Source organism: Lycium barbarum, chromosome 3 (genome assembly GCF_019175385.1).
Source record: "Lycium barbarum isolate Lr01 chromosome 3, ASM1917538v2, whole genome shotgun sequence".
NCBI lineage: Eukaryota > Viridiplantae > Streptophyta > Magnoliopsida > Solanales > Solanaceae > Lycium > Lycium barbarum.
Window position 1 is genome coordinate 116,135,613 of NC_083339.1, and position 19,282 is coordinate 116,154,894.

Sequence of the window (19,282 nt, forward strand, 5' to 3'; positions counted from 1 at the left end):
GATTTTAAAAGATAAATTAAATAGAAAGATTAGGAGAAAAAAGCAAAAAAAAAAACACAAAAAAGATAAATAGCAATGGTAGCCATAGAGAGGTGTCACATCATCTTATCTATGCCTAGCTTTATTATATATATAGACTAGTGAATTAGCCCGCGCTGCGCATGGTCGTTAAAGAAAATCAAAATATGGCTAAACAACTATTGTTAATTTTTTTTAATTGAAAAGATCAATCATCGATCAATTTGATCTTTTTCTCTGTTCTTCAACTAATACAATCTGTTGTTCTAACCGTATTTGCAAGGTTGATACCAACAACAACAACATACCCAGTTAAATCCCACAATATGGGGTTTGGGGAGGGTAAAGTGTACGCAGACCTTATCCCTACCTCAGAAGGTAAGAAGGCTATTTCTGAAAGACCCTCGGCTCAAGAGAAACATGACAAAAAAAAAGGTCAAATAAAGGCAAGTTGATCAAAGCAATATGAAAATGAAACTAACGAAAGCGAAAAAAAGTCATGATAAAGCAGTCTGAAAAGAAGGTAGTATATATCTACCACAGATAAATAAGATAATCGAAGTACAAGAAACAATAGATAGTAGTAGGAATCAAAAGACTTTTCAAGGTTAATACCAAATAAGAAAATATCAACTCGACAAAGTCAATATCGAACAAAATGACCCTCCTTAATTTTGACCCTCCCATCTCGTATGTCACAAGAATCATATGCCACTGGTGTGGCAAAACTGCGCCATTTGGTCATAGTTTTTTATTTAGGTATTTCTAGAAAATATTTTAAGTTAAAAATTTTGTTTCACACTTTTACAAATTTATTGAGAAAAAGCAAAAAAAAAAAAAAAAAAAAAAAAAAGGAAGAAGATCGCATATTCTCATTAGCTTACATTTTTAAAATCTCCTTTTTTATTATTTTTCATGACTCTCTACCCTTCTTTTTCATATGTTTTTCCCTTATTGTTTTCCATCTTAATAATTTTTGCTCACGTAATCATACTCTTCTTTGTATTCATACCAACATTTTTTTTTCGGTTCTCCCGTTTTCACACTCTCTTTTTTATGTTCTTACCTTTTCTTGTTCAATTCCTCCATAAAATCAGTAACTATCATTATCCTTCTTTTAAACAATCAAGTCAAATTCGTCTTTCTCTTTTTACTAATTTAATGGAATGATTAAAAAAATTCATATCCTAATCATGATTTATGTGCTATATTAACCATTCATAAATAATCTTGGTTATCTTCTGCTTGTATCTTCTACATTTGGTTTATAAAAATCACATGTCGATAAAGTTCATCAATGTACTCCAATATTTTTTAAAAAAAATAAATTAATTTACTCCAATATTTATCAGGAATTATTCATTCTTGATGAGTATTTTTACGAATGATCTTGCTTTTGCAATTTTAAACAAATTTTTAAATCTTCCATGTGGACTGCAGTAATATGTGAAAATGTGAAACTTGAGGACCGCATTAATTTTACATATCAATAAATAACTTTCTTATAAATTGAAATGTAGTTTGAAGATTACAAACTAATTTTACATTCTCATATTACATCAATAGATTTGTTATGTCAATCCACATGATAGTGGAAAGATATATAGATACTTCCTTAAGAAACACACACGTATAGGTTGACTTCCTTACCCTGCTTCTACTTTGGAAAACACTCTAGACACGCAAAAAATGAATCTCACCAATGAAAAAAGAAACAGAAGAATAGATAATTAAGCAAGTAAAACCTTTAGAGAAAGCTATAATTATGAGTTGAAAAGGAAAGAAGAACCACTTCATACCTACAAATAATTTCTCTCAAAACAATTTCGAACAGTGATAGTTAAAGCATTACCATCTCAATAGCCTACTATGTTTGTATGTCGGTCCGGTCTTAAGAGCAAACTAAAAAAACTGTTACATGAAATGGGAAAAAAGAAAAAGGGGAAAAGTTGTTGACAAAAAAGAATGCTAGAATAGTTAAAGTAGAAACTTGTAATTCTATAAATTAACAAATAGAAAATATCAAAAATGACATTGCAATTTGATCCGTATCTTGGGTAAGATCCTTTTCTATTGCTATATAGTATGTCCTCGTAGCCATAGTGAGATTAGGACAAAGAAAATTACATAGTGTTAATCTTCATCATCATCTGCAACAAAAGTCCTAATGAGATTAGGACAAGAGAAAATACAAGATTACAAAGAATCTACTAATTGTAGACTACACATAACATAAAAGAAAGCTACTCCAACCAAGTTACAGAGCCTAGCTAGAAGAATAACTTTCAATTATGGCTTCTCTGAATGATATCTCAATTTTTCCATGTTATACCAATAGGATTTGCTCATAAGGAAAGAAAAGGTTCTTGAAAGAGATTAAATCACCACCTTTCCCTGGCTGGTCTCTTAATTCTCCTATATTAGCATACCATTAAGAGGATCTTCTAATGTAAAATTAAATAATTGGGGGTTATGAACATGAAAGGTTTGAGAGTTATGGATATTATTACTATCAATTAAGAGTAAAATTTATGAAGATATAAAGGTGTGAGTTATGGAGATGACTTTTTAAAATAAAATAATTGAGATAAATGAGAAAAAAGTAAAAAAAAAAAAAAAACAGAAAAAAAATAAATAGAATTCTTGGTCAAAGAAAGGTGTCATGTCACCTTGTCTATGTCTAACTTTATATTATATAATATATATATAGATTATTAACATGCCCATCCAATTGCGGTAGGTATATATATTCTTGGAGTTTTAATGAAATTATTAACATGCCTATCCAATTGCGGTAGGTAAACCCTCAATTATATATTCTTAGGTGATTAACATGCCCACCTACTATATATTCTTAAGAGTTTTAATGAAATTATTAACATGCCCATCCAATTGCAGTAGGTAAAACCTCAATTATAAACTGGTAGTCGTTTCAAAATAAAGCAGCTAAAATGCTTTATTTAATTATACTAGATGGATTATGCCCGTGTGCACACTTTGGATTATAGTGTATCTATGTTTATGTAGTTGTGTTTGGATAGTGATAATATATATATATATATATATATATATATATATATATATATATATATATACTACGTTCAAAACACGATTAATATAACATTGCTGTTTGTGTTCCATATCTAAAACTTTATTATATTCGTGTTTGATATGAATACAAAGTCGGCAAAAATTTATTAATACTTTTTAAAAAAGAAGACTTGTTTAAAAGGAAACTATTTTCCTCTCTTTGAGATAAAACAATAGTAATATTTAAGCATCAGTTGATACTTTCAATTTTAATTCGATTAATTTTAAAGTGTAAATACTTATTATTTTTTATCAAATTTTGATTTGGATAATTCTAATTCAAATTATTAAATTAATTTTACATGTTTAAAACGAAACAAAGTAGAAATTGATTTTCTATTTAAACGAGAATATTATTTTTAAATTTTTGGTAAATATTCTCAGTTTAGCTCATTTTACTTGTCATGTTGTCTTTTGCATGGTTTTTTAAGGAAACGTGAATTAGAATTATAATTTGACTAATTTACCTTATTTATTATTTGATCCTCATTTGATATTAATCTCTTTTCACATTTATTAGAGTAAGAATAAAAATGAAAAAGTAATTAAATTCTATGTTATTTTAAAATATAAATATTTTAAGTATATTTATTTTAGTAAACATAACAAATAAATGACATGGAGGAATAGCAAATACAGCAATTAAATATCTAGATTAGATCTCAGGCTAATATAAGAAAAGAAAGGAAATTGTATGTATTTGCCTACTTAACCTTTTGAAGAAAAGCAATAATATGGGTCCATATTTTTTGTTGTGCAATAATTTCAGTTGCTCCCACTAATGGGTTGATACGCATGTGGCAATGAATCCACTATTATTGACTTGATGGGGATACTTTGGGAATTACATGGATATTGTTTGATTTTTTAATATATGGGGTGCACGTTTTTTTTTTTTTTTTTTTTTGACATTGCTTGTTTTTTTAATATGAGTTTACTTTTTTTTTTTCATGAGTTTGGAGAGGGTGGGGTCCACTTTTTTTTTTATGAGTTTGGAGAGGGTGCTCTCTTTTTTTTTTAATATTGCTTGGCGTTTTTAGTATGGGGTCCACCTTATTTCTTTTTTTAAGAGTGACTGACGACGAAGCATGGGTAAACCGATGCTTCTATATAGTAGAAAAATAGAAATATAATAAAGTATTCCTATCTAACTTTTAGAAGAGTTGGTAATATAAAATATAAAATGTTATTTTTTTGCTCTAAAATAAAAAAGTGGGTGGGACCACAAAGGATTTTTTTTACCCTTAAATAAAAAAGTGGGACCAAAGGACGGACGACGATCTTGCTTATAAACCGGCTCTTCTATATAGTAGTAAAGTATATATATATATATATATATATATATATTATGTTCAAAACACGATTAATATAACATTATAGTTTGTGCTTCGTATCCAAAACTTTATTATATTAGTATTTGCTACGAATACAAAGTTGGCAAAAATTTATTAATACTTTTTAAAAGAAAAGACTTATTTAAAAGGAAACTATTTTCCTCTTTTTGAAATAAAACAATAGTAATATTTAAGCATCAGTTGATACTTTGAATTTTAATTCGATTAATTTAAATGTGTAAAATATTCTATTGTTAATGTATATAGATTGGGCCTAAACAATACCTATTATTTTTTATCAAATTTTGATTTGGATAATTCTAATTCAAATTATTATATTAATTTTATATGTTTAAAATGAAACAAAGTAGAAATTTGATTTTCTATTTAAATGAAGAACTACTATTTTTTAATTTTTGGTAAATATTTTTAGTTCAGCTCATTTTACTTGTCATGTTGTCTTTTACACGGGTTTTTAAGGAAACATCAATTAGAATTATAATTTCACTAATTTACCTTATTAATTATTTGATCTCCATTTAATATTATTTCTTCTTTTATGACATTAACCTTTTTTCACATTTATTAGAGTAAGGAAAAAAATGAAAAAGTAATTAAATTCTATCTTATTTTAAAATATGAGTATTTTAAGTATATTTATTTTAGTAAACATAACAAATAAATACCATGGCGGAATAGCAAATACAATAGTTCAATATCTAGATTACATCTCAGGCTAATATAAAAAAAGAAAGAAAATTGTATGGTTTGGCTACTTAACCTTTTTAAAAAAAAAAAGCAATAATATGAGGTCCATGTTTTTTGCTGTACAATAATTTCATTTGCTTCCACTAATGGGTTGATACCCGTGTGGCAATGAATCCATCATTATTGATTTAATGAGATACTTTAAAAATTACATGAATATTGTTTGATTTTTGAATATGGGATGCACTTTTTTTTTTTTTTGACGCTGTTTGTTTTTTTAATATGGGATTCACTTTTTTTTTTTTTTTTGATATTACTTGATTTTGTTAATATGAGATTTACTTTTTTTTTCCGTGAGTTTGGAAATGGTGGGTTCCACTTTTTTTGTTTTTTTTTAAATATTATTTGGTGTTTAGTATGGGGCCCACACTTTTTTTTAATAGAGGACGGACGACGAAGCATGGGTCTAAACCCATGCTTCTATATAGTTAAAATAAAAAGGTGTGCATATTGTTCATGAGAATTGAGGACAATATATATATATAGTGGACATGTTTAAGTGGTGGGCTACGTCTCTATCTATCTATCAAAAAGATAGGCAAAACTACGCATATATACATGTTAAAGAGAAATATTTACGAAACGTGATGATAGTTTTTCTTATTTCCAAAACATAACGATATTTTACGAAACATGATGGATTTTCATATATTTTTCGTTTTTTAATTTTATTTTCAGAAAATATTTTTTTAAATTTTTTTTAAATAAAATAAAAATAAAAAATTATTTTAAACTTATAAAAAACAAATTGTTTGCTCAAAGGCTTAAAAAATTACCTCAAGTTTTTGTGTATGAAAAATGTATGTGTAAGCGAAATTTTTAATATAGTTTTTCATACACAAAATGTGAATGAAATTCTAAGTCTTGAGCGAGATATACACATTTCATACCATTTTCATACATAAAATTTTGAGCCTAATGTTTAAGTCTTGATCGAGATATACACATTTCATACGTTTTTCATACACAAAATTTGAGCGAATTTTTAAGCCTTGAGCAAGATATACACATTTCATACACAAAAAATTAAGCGATTATTTTAGAGTCTTGAATGTTGTATCAAAGTTGTATACAATGTTGTTGTGGTTGTATTAATTTTAGAGAAATCTAACATGAACTTTATACACGAAAATGTGAGCGAAATTCTAAGCCTTGAGCGAGACACAAATTTCATACTGTTTTCATACATACAATTTTTAGGGGTTCTTTTTTAAGCCTTGAACGAGATATACAAATTTCATACAGTTTTCATACACTATATTTTGAGCGAACTTTTTAAGCCTTGAGCGAGATATACACATTTCATACAACTTTCATACATAGATTTTTGAGTGAAAAAAATAAAAAATAAAAAATTTGTCTTAAAAAAAGTATGTTTGTTATAGGGTTTGTAATGTTATGTTTTGTAAATAAAAAACTATTGTCACGTTTCGTAAATATTTCTTCTTAGTATGTATATATACGTAATTTACCCAAAAAGAAAATGGGAAGCCTGTGCTTGCACGGGCCAACACAAAAAATGAGTCGGTCTGATAACAAAATTATGAAAGTTTTATTACATAAACACAATTACAATTCAAATTGCATTTGTTATAATCCTATATTTTTACGTACGGACTAACGGGTTGAGCGCTAGCTTTAATGAGCTCCTTGCCTTCCACGATTGTAATGAAGGGTTCAAATCCCATTAATCCCGTATAATTCCTTTTTCCTAATTGCTATCTCTCCGGATGTAATACGAAGATTTTTTTTTTAAAAAAAAAGTACAAAACAACTACTGTATCTTAATCCTTTTTAAAGAATATATGTACACACGTCATAGTGTTTTTCGGGTTCAATCTAAATCCACCTTTTTTATTTTAGTTTTCTCTATGTTTAGCTTTAATTTTTCATGAACTTATTATGACTCAGTTTCGAATACACCCCTTATATTTTAAAATCAAACACTTATACCTCCTATGCTACGAGAATTATGCACCTTCACCCTATGAGGTATATTTGTAATAGGTATATTAAAATGTAACTATGAAAAATAAATTACAATTATAAATAAGCCTTTTATGTATTTATTTTATGAAATTTAATAAAGAAGATAATATTTCTTTGAATATCTTTATTCACGCATTTGATTAAAATAGAGAATAAATATTTCTGAAACATGTATCTTTAGAAACTTATTAATAAGAAATGAATACAACTTACTTAATAAGATATTGATGAGTCGTGAAATTACGCGATATTCGATGCTAATTCCTTAAGTTTTTGTGACTCTTTAAGCACTTTTGTTGTTACTTTTTGTGTTTTTATGTTGTTTTGTAGGAAAAGATGCCCGGAGAGCATAAAAGAGCAAAATGGATCAAAATGGACCAAAATGGAACAAAATAGAGCAAAACAAGCCAAGTAGCTGAAATGAGTGATCGGAAGAAACCAAGTGAAAGAAAGTCAAAAAGAGACCAAACTGGACCATTTTGCAAAACTGTCAAAACTGGACAGTTTTGCAAAAACGGGACAGATTTGCAAAACTGTCAAAAGTGGACAGTTTTGCAAAAACGGGCAGAATTGCAAAAACAGAAATATGGGGGCAGATTTTGACATTTTTTGGACTTGGAAAAATAGAGGGCAGCTACAAAAGAGAGATTTGGGGCATATCATTTTCATCTTTGGTCATTTTGCAAGTTTTGGAGGCTAGGGTTTTCACCTACACCATTGGAGGAGAAGATTGGAGCACTTTAATGAGATAATTCTTAAACCTTTCTTCAATTCCTTGTTTTGTATTGAATATTTTAGTGTGTAGTATTTCATTTCTAGACTTGAATCTTGTTTATGAAAATATTCTTGATTAAAGTTTGGATTGAAACTCTTGTTTTGCTTATGTATTGAATGATTCTTATTGCTATTGAAGTGGGTCTTTGTTGATTTAATTAATCTCGTTCTTGAATGTTTCCAAAGGGATTAGCTAACCCTAGGACTCACCCATTTACTTAGATTGAGCTTGGGAAAGGAAATCTAGGTTGGGAAAGATTAATTAACAAGAATTTGGGTTATTAAACTCATCTAATAACTTGAGCTCGGAAGAGGATAGTTACTTGAGGTTAAATTGATTGTGCCTAATATCACACTCTAAGGCTTGGAAAAGCTTAGAGTGAAATTCATTGATTTGGTTGGAAGACTTTCAATGAGATTTTAGAAATCATTATCTATTGACATAAACCCGTTCTTAGTTGTAAAATCGTGAAATACATTGGATCGTTACTTGAGTGTAATCTCCTATTATCCATGCTTGTGGCCATTGATCATTTTACTCGCTTTCTAGGTAATTTTACATTTCCGCATTAGACATAATTTTCTCAAAAACCCAAAATATCATTTATCGTTTGGCTTTAGCGTAGTTGGTGAAAGTTCCTTACTTTCTTAATCGCCTAGCATATTGTTCCCTGTGGGATCGACCCCGACTCATAGTTGAGTAAATATATTGCATACGACCGTGTACACTTTCTCTTTGAGGAGTGTATTTGGACGTTATCAAAAATGGCGCCGTTGCCGGGGAACAATTTGGCGTATTTGAGTTAGTTTGGGATTTAAGCTAACTTGTTTTGGTTCAAACTTTCATTGCTTTATTTTATCTAAAAAAAAAAAAAAAAAAAAAAACTGTCCAGTTTTTGCTTCTGCAAAACTGTTCAGTTTTTTTTTTTTTTTAAAATGGCATCATATAATGATAATTGGTCGGATGGTAGTTATGCATACTTTGATGACCCTTGTCTTTATTGCGGAGGACCACACTCATGGCAAAATTGTTTGAATTCTTCCGGGGGCGGGTTGTGCGCACAATCCCAAACCTATGAGTGGAGTATATGTGATAGATATGGTAGTCAAAATGGTCATTGGGATAATTGTGATTATTTGTCCTTCCCTTCCCCGAACCCCCACTATGACTATTCTAGTTTTGATTTTGATGATAGTAGGGATATGGAAATGGAAGAAGCCTCAAATGCTCAAAATGAGAGGATAATGCTCATGTTAGAGACCATTCTTGAAAAAGTTGAAAAACAAGACTTAGCGGTTAAAGACTTGAGGCAACCACTTGATGACTTGAGGCAAGCAATTAATTGCAATGACAAAGCTATTCACATCTTGGAGGATCAAATGAAATCATTGGTTCATACTTATAATTCTCAACAACTTGAGGGTGTTGAAAGTAGGCAAGAAAGTGACCAAACCATGAATGTCTCCAAGAGTGAATTTCTACAAGCTTTGAATGACTCTCAACTTGAAGAAAGCCTTGACAAAGTGGAAATAGTGAGCCAAGATTGGCTTATGTCTCAAGCTCAACAACTTAGAGCCTATGGGGATCATCGAGAAGACATTTCGAGGATGGTGGAAGAATTTGTAAAAATCCATGTTGAGCAAAGGCAAGAGTTGAAGGAACTTGAAATTGCTATCCGTGACTTGAAAGCCGAATTGAATGCAAAAGTTGAGGTATGCAATACTCAACATCAAATAGTCATGGATAGTAGTTTTAAGTTAGTTTCCAATGAAAAAGTGGTCAACATTGATTTTCAAGAGCTAATGATGAATTGCCAGCCGACCAATCCAAATATAATGCAAGATGCCGAGATTGAAGAAATGATACTAGAGTTGCATAAAAAAGTTCATGCAATGGTTTTTGAAGACTCTAGTTCATTTTTGGGTGAGGATGTCAAAAATGAAGTGAATTTGAAAATGGAGCGCCTTAGACCACATTCCAACCATTTTTCAACATTGTGCTTGGTTGATGATATGGAAGTTGAACTAACCGAGCCTATGGAGAATTGTGGAAATGAAGAAGAAAGCGTTTTCATTTTGAAGTTTGCTATGCCAAGAAGACAAAATGGCATGCCTCACTTAAGGGCCAAGAAGTGCAAAATGCGACACCCGAGAGTTGGCCTCCTTGTTTTTCTACCACCGCCCCATGAGCGTCATCATGACCTTGATTCAAAGTTGGGGCGCAAATTCATATCTTCCAAATGGAAGGAAAAGTGTTAAAGGTAACCGTCGTGCCGCGACGTTAAATCAAGCGCTTGGTGGGAGGTAACCCATCGTTTTAAAAGTTTTTAATCGTTTTGGAAATTTTATTTTTTAGAATAGTTTTAGTTTATGGTTTTTGACTAATCCGCAAAGTTTCAGAATTTTTGGAGTTGTTTTGAGCATATCGAATTTCCGGACAGCCTCCAAACCAGTAAAAGCTGCTAAATGTTTTTTTCAGCTGTCACAACCTGCGAATCGCAGGTCTAACCTGCGAGTCGCAGGTCTAATCGCACATGGTGACAGACACAAAAAAAAAAAAAAAAAAAAAAATTCGGTGACATCACCTGCAACTCGCAGGTCATACCTGCGATTCGCAGGTGGGGTCGCAGGTCATGACAGTGAGTGTAAAAAAAAAAAAAAAAAAAAATTTTTTCTTTCTCTCTGTTTTGTTTTGATTATGTGCAGCGAGGACACTACAATGTTTATAGTTGGGGGTGGCACGTAGTAGCGCATTATATTTTGAAACTTGCTCAAAATTTTTTAAAATTTTATTCTTTTGACATGTTGTGGATTAGTCACTCTTATTATTTTATTTTCTTTCTTAGCTTCTTTCATTAGTCTTGTAAGTTTAGGTGTAGGTTCTCCTTTGAGGAAAAATGTGAAAACTCTTGGCTTGTTTGGTACTAATAGAGTTAGTCTCTTGCATGTGAAATTGAAATGTGAATACCTCTCCAAATTGTTGTGAAAGTTAAAAAGCAAGGTGCATAGGAAAGAATGATCTTTGTGATAACTTTTTGGCTCATTTTGTGACTCTTTACCTACTAGTGTGTTGACTTTGGATTATGAGATATTGCACTGGTTGTTCTTGCTTGGAAAGTGAAATTGATCCATCTTGACTAGTTCATATGCCATGTGTGTGAGTGTTTGTTGAATAAATCTTGTGTTTACTTTTATCATCTAGAACTTGCCCGGTTAGTCGTTCAATGTTAATTTTGATTATGTTGGTTGGAGAGATGACCTTGGGCTATCTTTGTGAAAAAGCCTCTTTAGCCTTTCTAGCCTACCATTGCATAAATAATATCACTAGTAACCCCATTTGAGCTTATGACCTTTTCTTTGATTGCCACATTACAAGCCTTTACCATGTTTTATGAAAAGTCTCTCTTTTGAACCTTTCCCTCCTTGAACATGAAATTGTGAATTTGAGGCCAAAAGCCTAAGTTGGGGGTGTTAGTGTTGCTTGAGAGCGGTGAAGGTTGGTGTTGTGAAAAAGTCAAAAGAAAGGGAGAAAATTTGAAAAATACAAAAAGGTTGCAAACTTTTTGTGCAAAAAAAAAAAAAATGTCTATTTGTAAAAAAAAAAAAAAAAAAAAAAAATGCAGGTGACACCACCTGCGATTCGCATGTGTCGTCGCAGGTGGTGCCAGCAAAAAAATTTTTTTTTTCTTCCTTTTCTATTTTTATGTTTTGTTTTGATTATGTGCAGCGAGGACACTGCAACATTTATAGTTGGGGGTGGCATGTGCTAGCACATTATATTTTGGAACTTTATAAAGGAAGTTGGAATAATTGGGGAAACTAGTATGCAAAGGAAGGAGTGTTGTTTTGAAATGAAGAGGAAAGTGGACAAAAGGTTTTGTGTAGTGTTCAAGGAGGGCGCAGTCACTTGTATCCCAAATACTTATTCTACCCTTCCCTAAGCCTACATTACAAGCTTAAAAAGCGCCTATGTGATCTCCAACCGAATGTTCTTGAGTTAGTGATAAACGAAAATAAGGGCAAGCTTATGGTGTGATATTTGTTAGCACCAGAACTTCTTTGTTGAGTGTGAGCGACTTTTGTGTATTTGTCCCTTGTGTCGTAGCTGTGAATATTGTGATTTTGGGACTTTCTTTCTTGTGAGGGCATATGGATTACGATAGAGTAGTGATGTTCAAAAATTCCAAGTTGAGTCAATTGAGCATATCTAGTAAACTAGTGGTTTTGAGTCACTTATTGAGACTTGAGTGTTGTTGCTTGATAGTTTTAAAAATCTATTGCATTCTTGAAATTGTATTTTGAAATGAGGGAGTTATTTGGTTGAAGCTTCACATGCTTGTAGCCTAATTGTTGGTACCAACGAAAGTCATGTTTTTGTGCTTAAAGTGGTTCCTTATTGAGATTTTTGTTTTGATTTGCTTGAGGACAAGCAAAGACTTTAAGTTGGGGGTAGTTGATGAGTCGTGAAATTACGCGATATTCGATGCTAATTCCTTAAGTTTTTGTGACTCTTTAAGCACTTTTGTTGTTACTTTTTGTGTTTTTATGTTGTTTTGTAGGAAAAGATGCCCGGAGAGCATAAAAGAGCAAAATGGATCAAAATGGACCAAAATGGAACAAAATAGAGCAAAACAAGCCAAGTAGCTGAAATGAGTGATCGGAAGAAACCAAGTGAAAGAAAGTCAAAAAGAGACCAAACTGGACCATTTTGCAAAACTGTCAAAACTGGACAGTTTTGCAAAAACGGGACAGATTTGCAAAACTGTCAAAAGTGGACAGTTTTGCAAAAACGGGCAGAATTGCAAAAACAGAAATATGGGGGCAGATTTTGACATTTTTTGGACTTGGAAAAATAGAGGGCAGCTACAAAAGAGAGATTTGGGGCATATCATTTTCATCTTTGGTCATTTTGCAAGTTTTGGAGGCTAGGGTTTTCACCTACACCATTGGAGGAGAAGATTGGAGCACTTTAATGAGATAATTCTTAAACCTTTCTTCAATTCCTTGTTTTGTATTGAATATTTTAGTGTGTAGTATTTCATTTCTAGACTTGAATCTTGTTTATGAAAATATTCTTGATTAAAGTTTGGATTGAAACTCTTGTTTTGCTTATGTATTGAATGATTCTTATTGCTATTGAAGTGGGTCTTTGTTGATTTAATTAATCTCGTTCTTGAATGTTTCCAAAGGGATTAGCTAACCCTAGGACTCACCCATTTACTTAGATTGAGCTTGGGAAAGGAAATCTAGGTTGGGAAAGATTAATTAACAAGAATTTGGGTTATTAAACTCATCTAATAACTTGAGCTCGGAAGAGGATAGTTACTTGAGGTTAAATTGATTGTGCCTAATATCACACTCTAAGGCTTGGAAAAGCTTAGAGTGAAATTCATTGATTTGGTTGGAAGACTTTCAATGAGATTTTAGAAATCATTATCTATTGACATAAACCCGTTCTTAGTTGTAAAATCGTGAAATACATTGGATCGTTACTTGAGTGTAATCTCCTATTATCCATGCTTGTGGCCATTGATCATTTTACTCGCTTTCTAGGTAATTTTACATTTCCGCATTAGACATAATTTTCTCAAAAACCCAAAATATCATTTATCGTTTGGCTTTAGCGTAGTTGGTGAAAGTTCCTTACTTTCTTAATCGCCTAGCATATTGTTCCCTGTGGGATCGACCCCGACTCATAGTTGGGTAAATATATTGTATACGACCGTGTACACTTTCTCTTTGAGGAGTGTATTTGGACGTTATCAGATATACAGTTTGAACTTCCTATAATGACATCCGCATATAATAGCAACTCTCTATAACAATCACGTTTTTTCGGAACCGATTTTTTATGTTATATTTTACTTCTCTATAACAACATTTCACCTATAACAACATCAACCAACTTTATAATATTACGTTCTTTGTAAAATTACCCCCATATAATAGCTACATTCTTTTTTTGGTAATATAATAATTAACTATCTTTATAAAAATAGAATATCTATGATTACCAATAATAAGTGTAGAGATTTTGACCAAATATTTGATCATTTAATACAATATTTATGATAAAAAATATCATATGAATATATATATATATATATATATATATATATATATATATATATATTGTCATCATTAAAAGATTTTTCTCCATTATATAAAGTGCGATTAAGCTTAGAATTTAACAATTAAAAATGAAAAATTAGATTTTATGCATCATTTTTGCCTATAACAACAAAATATTATTTAAATGTCAATGTTGTTATAGGTGTATAACAATAATTCTCTATAACGGCAAAAAAATTTCGGACCCAACATTGCTGTTACAGAGAGGTTTGGTTGTACCAGACTATTAGTAATAATTTCCTACACTTTAAACATAATTTAATTTTATTTTATTAAAAGATATAAAAATCTTTTAAATATTAATTAACACATTTTTTTTAATATTCTATTAATTTTGTACAATAACCAAATGTGAAAGTAAAATTTAATCATACCTTATATGAAATTTTTTCTTGGAATGAAACAAATAAAAAAGCTTACCGTAAATATTTATTATTTTATGCTTATATAAATAAAGCAGTATTGATCCGGTCCAGGCAAAATATCACCACATCATTGAAGACCACACACATGACTTCTTTATGTAATGACTTAAATGCCCTCAAAATGAATTTTAATCTCCAATAACTAACATGTAGATACATGTGGCTCACTGAGTCTTCTAATATCGTAAGTATTATACTATTATATAAGTGTCAAAGTAATGATTTTGTCGTCCTTAGTCACATTCCAACCATCTGGTTGTGAAGTTTGCTAACCAAAGTGATTTGTTTTTTCACATATGCCCTTACATTTGCTATTTCTTACTTTGCAGACCAAAGTGTCTTTCCAGTAAATTGAAATGCTTCCAAACCCTTTTTACATAGCCCTTTAGATCAACTTTTTGCAGGTTAAGTAGGACTATACTTTTTTATATGTTTTATTTTTATCCCTATTTTATTCCTTTATTACTTAAAGTTATCACATTTAATTTGGTAAATATAGTAAACTTTGAGCCTCTTTAAAATGCTTCAAAAGTTATGGGGACTTTATTTTCCAATTTTTTTAAATTTTTTTAATTAATTACTTTTAGGTCCTAATCTTATTTATTTAAGTCAATTTTTTTGTTTTTTATTTTTAAGGTCTACTTTTCAAAAGCTATCGAACCTGGAGACTTTTATAGTCCTCACAATAATTTTCAAAATTTTTTAAAACTTTTTAATTAATTACTTTTAGGTCCTAATCTTATTTATTTAAGTCAATTTTTTTATTTTTTGTTTTTAAGGTCTATTTTTGAAAAGCTATCGAACCTCCTACCTCATTTTTCATGTTCTTTGATTTTCTGGTTGGTGCTCGATGTCCGCATTTGAGCCCAACTAATCCAGATAATTCGCACTGTATCGCGCCTATTTGGGGGGAGCGCTTCCTCCAAAGATTTTTTCCATATCCATGTTCGAACCCCTAATCCTAATTAAGAGAGGAACAACTTTATCCACTGCACAAGTTAAATTATGTATTTGTCTTAAAAGTTAATTAATTATGTATAGATTATTATATTTCATTAGTTAAAATATCTACTTTTATATCTTGAGTTTGAGTCCGGGCTTAGCACGGGCCTCACAAAACTAGTAGTATATATAAACATAAACAAATCCCTTAATTAAATGTCCAAGGGAAATTTCAGAAACAGCTGGAGAGAAGTAAATAGAACTGTGTGGCTTTTCAAGAGAAAAGGGGCATCTGGTTTTTCAAATTCATCCACGGCCGAAGAAGTCACCCATGGAATCGACGGCTCTGGTCTCACTGCCATTGTTACTGGTTGATCCACTCTCCTTTCTTCGTTTCGCTTTTTTTTTTTTTTTTTTTGTACAAAAATAATCCCTTTATTCGTTTGGAAGCGTATGGTAATAATTTGACGTTATACTAATGTAAGTAAATGCGTGTAGTTATGAAAAAAACTGGTCTGCTTTGATACATATGAGGTTACATCTCGTAAATACGTGTATTTAGAGGCACTACTAGAACAAAAGTTTTTCCACGGACATTCCGCGGGTGGGAGACAGGTTCTCTGAAACACTGAAAACTTTTGGTCATAAAAATTATTCACTTTTTTTTAGAATTTTTTTTCACTTTTTTTACTTTTGGGCTTTTGGTGATAAATATTCCGAATATAACTTGAAGGTGTATTTCGGAATATAAAAAATTCAAAAAACTTGAAGGTGTATTTCGGAACATAAAAAATTCAAAAAACTTATTTTTCATTTTTTTTTTACTTTTTTCACTTTTTTATTACTACATTTCATCAAAAACTACAATTTCAAAAACTATGGCTAAACACAACTCCAACTTCAAAAATTCCAAAAAAAGTGAATTTGTTTTTGATATCTATGGCCAAACGCCTACTAATTTTTCTGTGTTAAAACACTACTATTTAGATTTTTCACCGGTATTATGTAGGAATGGCCCCTGAACAATTTTCCAATAGTGACTTTTTAGCAGTGAGGCAAGAAATTAGCAACATTTGTTTTGCTAATAAACATGCATGGATCCATTTGCAGGAGCATCGAGTGGTATTGGTGCTGAAACTAGCCGTGTTCTTGCTCTGTGCGGAGTTCATGTTATCATGGCTGTCAGGAATATGGCTGCTGGAAAAGATGTTAAAGAAGCAATAGTAAAAGAAATCCCTGCTGCTAAAGTTGATGTAATGGAGTTAGATCTTAGTTCATTTGCATCAGTAAGGAAATTTGCATCCGACTTTGTACCATCACATCTCTCATTGAACATTCTAATGTAAGTGACAGTATAATACTGGAAGAATTGCACTTTTCTTCGCAAGATTTCCAAGAATCTTACTAATGGTTCCTGTTTTTCCGTTAGTAATAATGCTGCAGCGCCGGTGGGAATTCCCTTTACACTTTCCGAAGACAACATAGAGCTGCAATTTGCCACAAATCATCTAGGTACACGTACGTCTGTTCGTAAATTAAGTGTATTAATTTATTTCTGCGCAATAAATTTGTCACGAGGCAACTTCCTTAGATGTTCAGGAAGGGCGATGTGAGGCAAAACAACCGGCTTTTATGTGATTACGCTAGAGTTACGGGTAAACTAATATCAAGGGGAACATTAAATTCATACTTGCTAGCTGTTATTTTATCTTGGGACCATAATTATTCCTTTTTCTTGTTGTGATTGCAGGTCATTTTGTTTTGACAATTTGTTGTTGGACAAGATGAAGGAGACATCACGTGAAACAAAGAAAGAGGGAAGGATTGTGAATGTTTCCTCAGAGGCTTATTGTACAATTGCATATCGCGAGGGAATTCGCTTTGACAAAATTAATGATTCCAAAAGGTAATCTAACTAAATTTTTGATCCTGAATTTCCAAAAGCTATCTTGATTGTAATTAGTAGGCTTTTTTACATCAAGCTGCATTACCATGATTACATTTACATGATAAAAATTGGTTTTTCATTGTCTACGTTGTTTGTTATGTTATCTGCAGCTACAGCAGCTTTGGAGCATACTGCCAATCAAAGCTGGCCAACATATTGCACGCATATGAGCTCACAAGACGCTTAAAGTTGCTTTTCAGAAAATACATCTTATGATATAAATAAATCTTATGATATGTCTTCATTCCTCGCGATAAATAAACATATTTCTTGGAGTTGATATTTGTGTATTTCTTTTTGTACATCGAGAAATCGTTGGTTTAATTTACATTCTCTGACTTCTGCAGCCATGCCAGTCATAGCTTTGACTAAGAGGTCGATGCCATGCAATTGAACTCTAAAAATTTGAGTGCTCTTTATTTCGAACAGGAAGATGGAGTGGAAATAACGGCAAATTCACTTCATCCTGGAATAATCACAACCAATATTTTTCGTCATATGGGTATTTTTAATGGTAATAATAAGATTCTATTTTCTTCCTTTTTCTACATAGTAGCTGCTGTCTGATTAATATGTATGTATATATATATATAGAGAGAGAGAGAGAGAGAGAGTTCATTTAAATTATGCTCCCTTTTCTGTATGGTACAGGTCTTGTAAGCAAGCTTGGAAAATTTATATTTAAAAATGTTCAACAGGTATGTTCCACATCGAAGCATTTAAATTTGCAGTATGCACAATTTCTTTTGCAAGTTTATAGAATTTTTGGCATCTTCCAGAGCAAGTAGTTTAGCTCATGCCGGGAAAATTGCCTAAGTAGTATGAGTTTTTTTTTTTTTTTTAAATAACATTAACGCTCTTGTCGTGAATCAGTTGGATAAATATTCATTAGTCTCATTTAGAAACATAATTGGCAAAATTTCCAGCTATTTTACATGGAGAAGGATGAGTTTAACTTTCATTTTTAATCATCTCTAGGGAGCATCAACCACCTGCTATGTGGCATTACATCCACAATTGAAGGGGATAAGCGGTGAACATTTTAGGCACAACAATTTGGCGACAAAAACAGCGATGGCTCGGGATGTGGATTTGGCTAACAAACTCTGGGATTTTAGTGTGGATTTAGTCAAATAACATTCACTATATTTTGTTAGTAAAGGAGAAAAATGACACTGTATTGGTCGTTTGTACGTTATGTTTATTTTCCCATTAGTTAGAGATGGATTTCTGGTTGTAGTGTTATAGTATATCAAATCCTCAGCTTTATAGAAAATGAGGAACGTCTCTGGGAAGGAGTTGATTGTTCACCAAATGAAAAGCTTTGTTGAGCTGAGGCAAATTATTCGAGATTTGAAGTTAATGAATCCTTACAAAATACCAAGTTAATAGTATACAATAATAACTGAATTCACAATCAACTATTTATATGTATCTATTGATCTTTTTTAAATATATGTTATAAGTCTGGAAAAAAACTATTGGGTCATGTGAATCCAAATGTTGTACTCTACATCCGCCTCCCTCAGTGCAAGAAAGTCTGAGTGGGCTACTAAACGCTATGTAGGTTATACGACTATTAATTAATAGCATCGATGAAACGCTACGTTAATTATACGATTATTTTTCTTTTATGATCAACCAAACCCTATATTATCTCGTGCTGTCACACCCCTATGGGGAGTATGACGGTCTCCGACCCGTAGGCAGAAAATCACTTGACTTATCCGTTACTTTGAACATTATAAACCATAACTCAAAGAACACCTGCACCCAAAAAAGGCCCAACATAGAAATATCCGATCATTCAGCACATATGTACATATGCGGACCGACAAGGCCGCCACAACATAATGTATATC

The 19,282-nt window shown here is 31.4% G+C and overlaps 1 pseudogene; it reads left to right on the top strand.

Annotated features, from left to right (window-relative positions):
• The first annotated feature begins 15,657 nt into the window (after window positions 1-15,657).
• LOC132631941 (short-chain dehydrogenase TIC 32, chloroplastic-like) lies at window positions 15,658-18,841 on the top strand (annotated as a pseudogene).
• The last annotated feature ends 441 nt before the right edge of the window (window positions 18,842-19,282 follow it).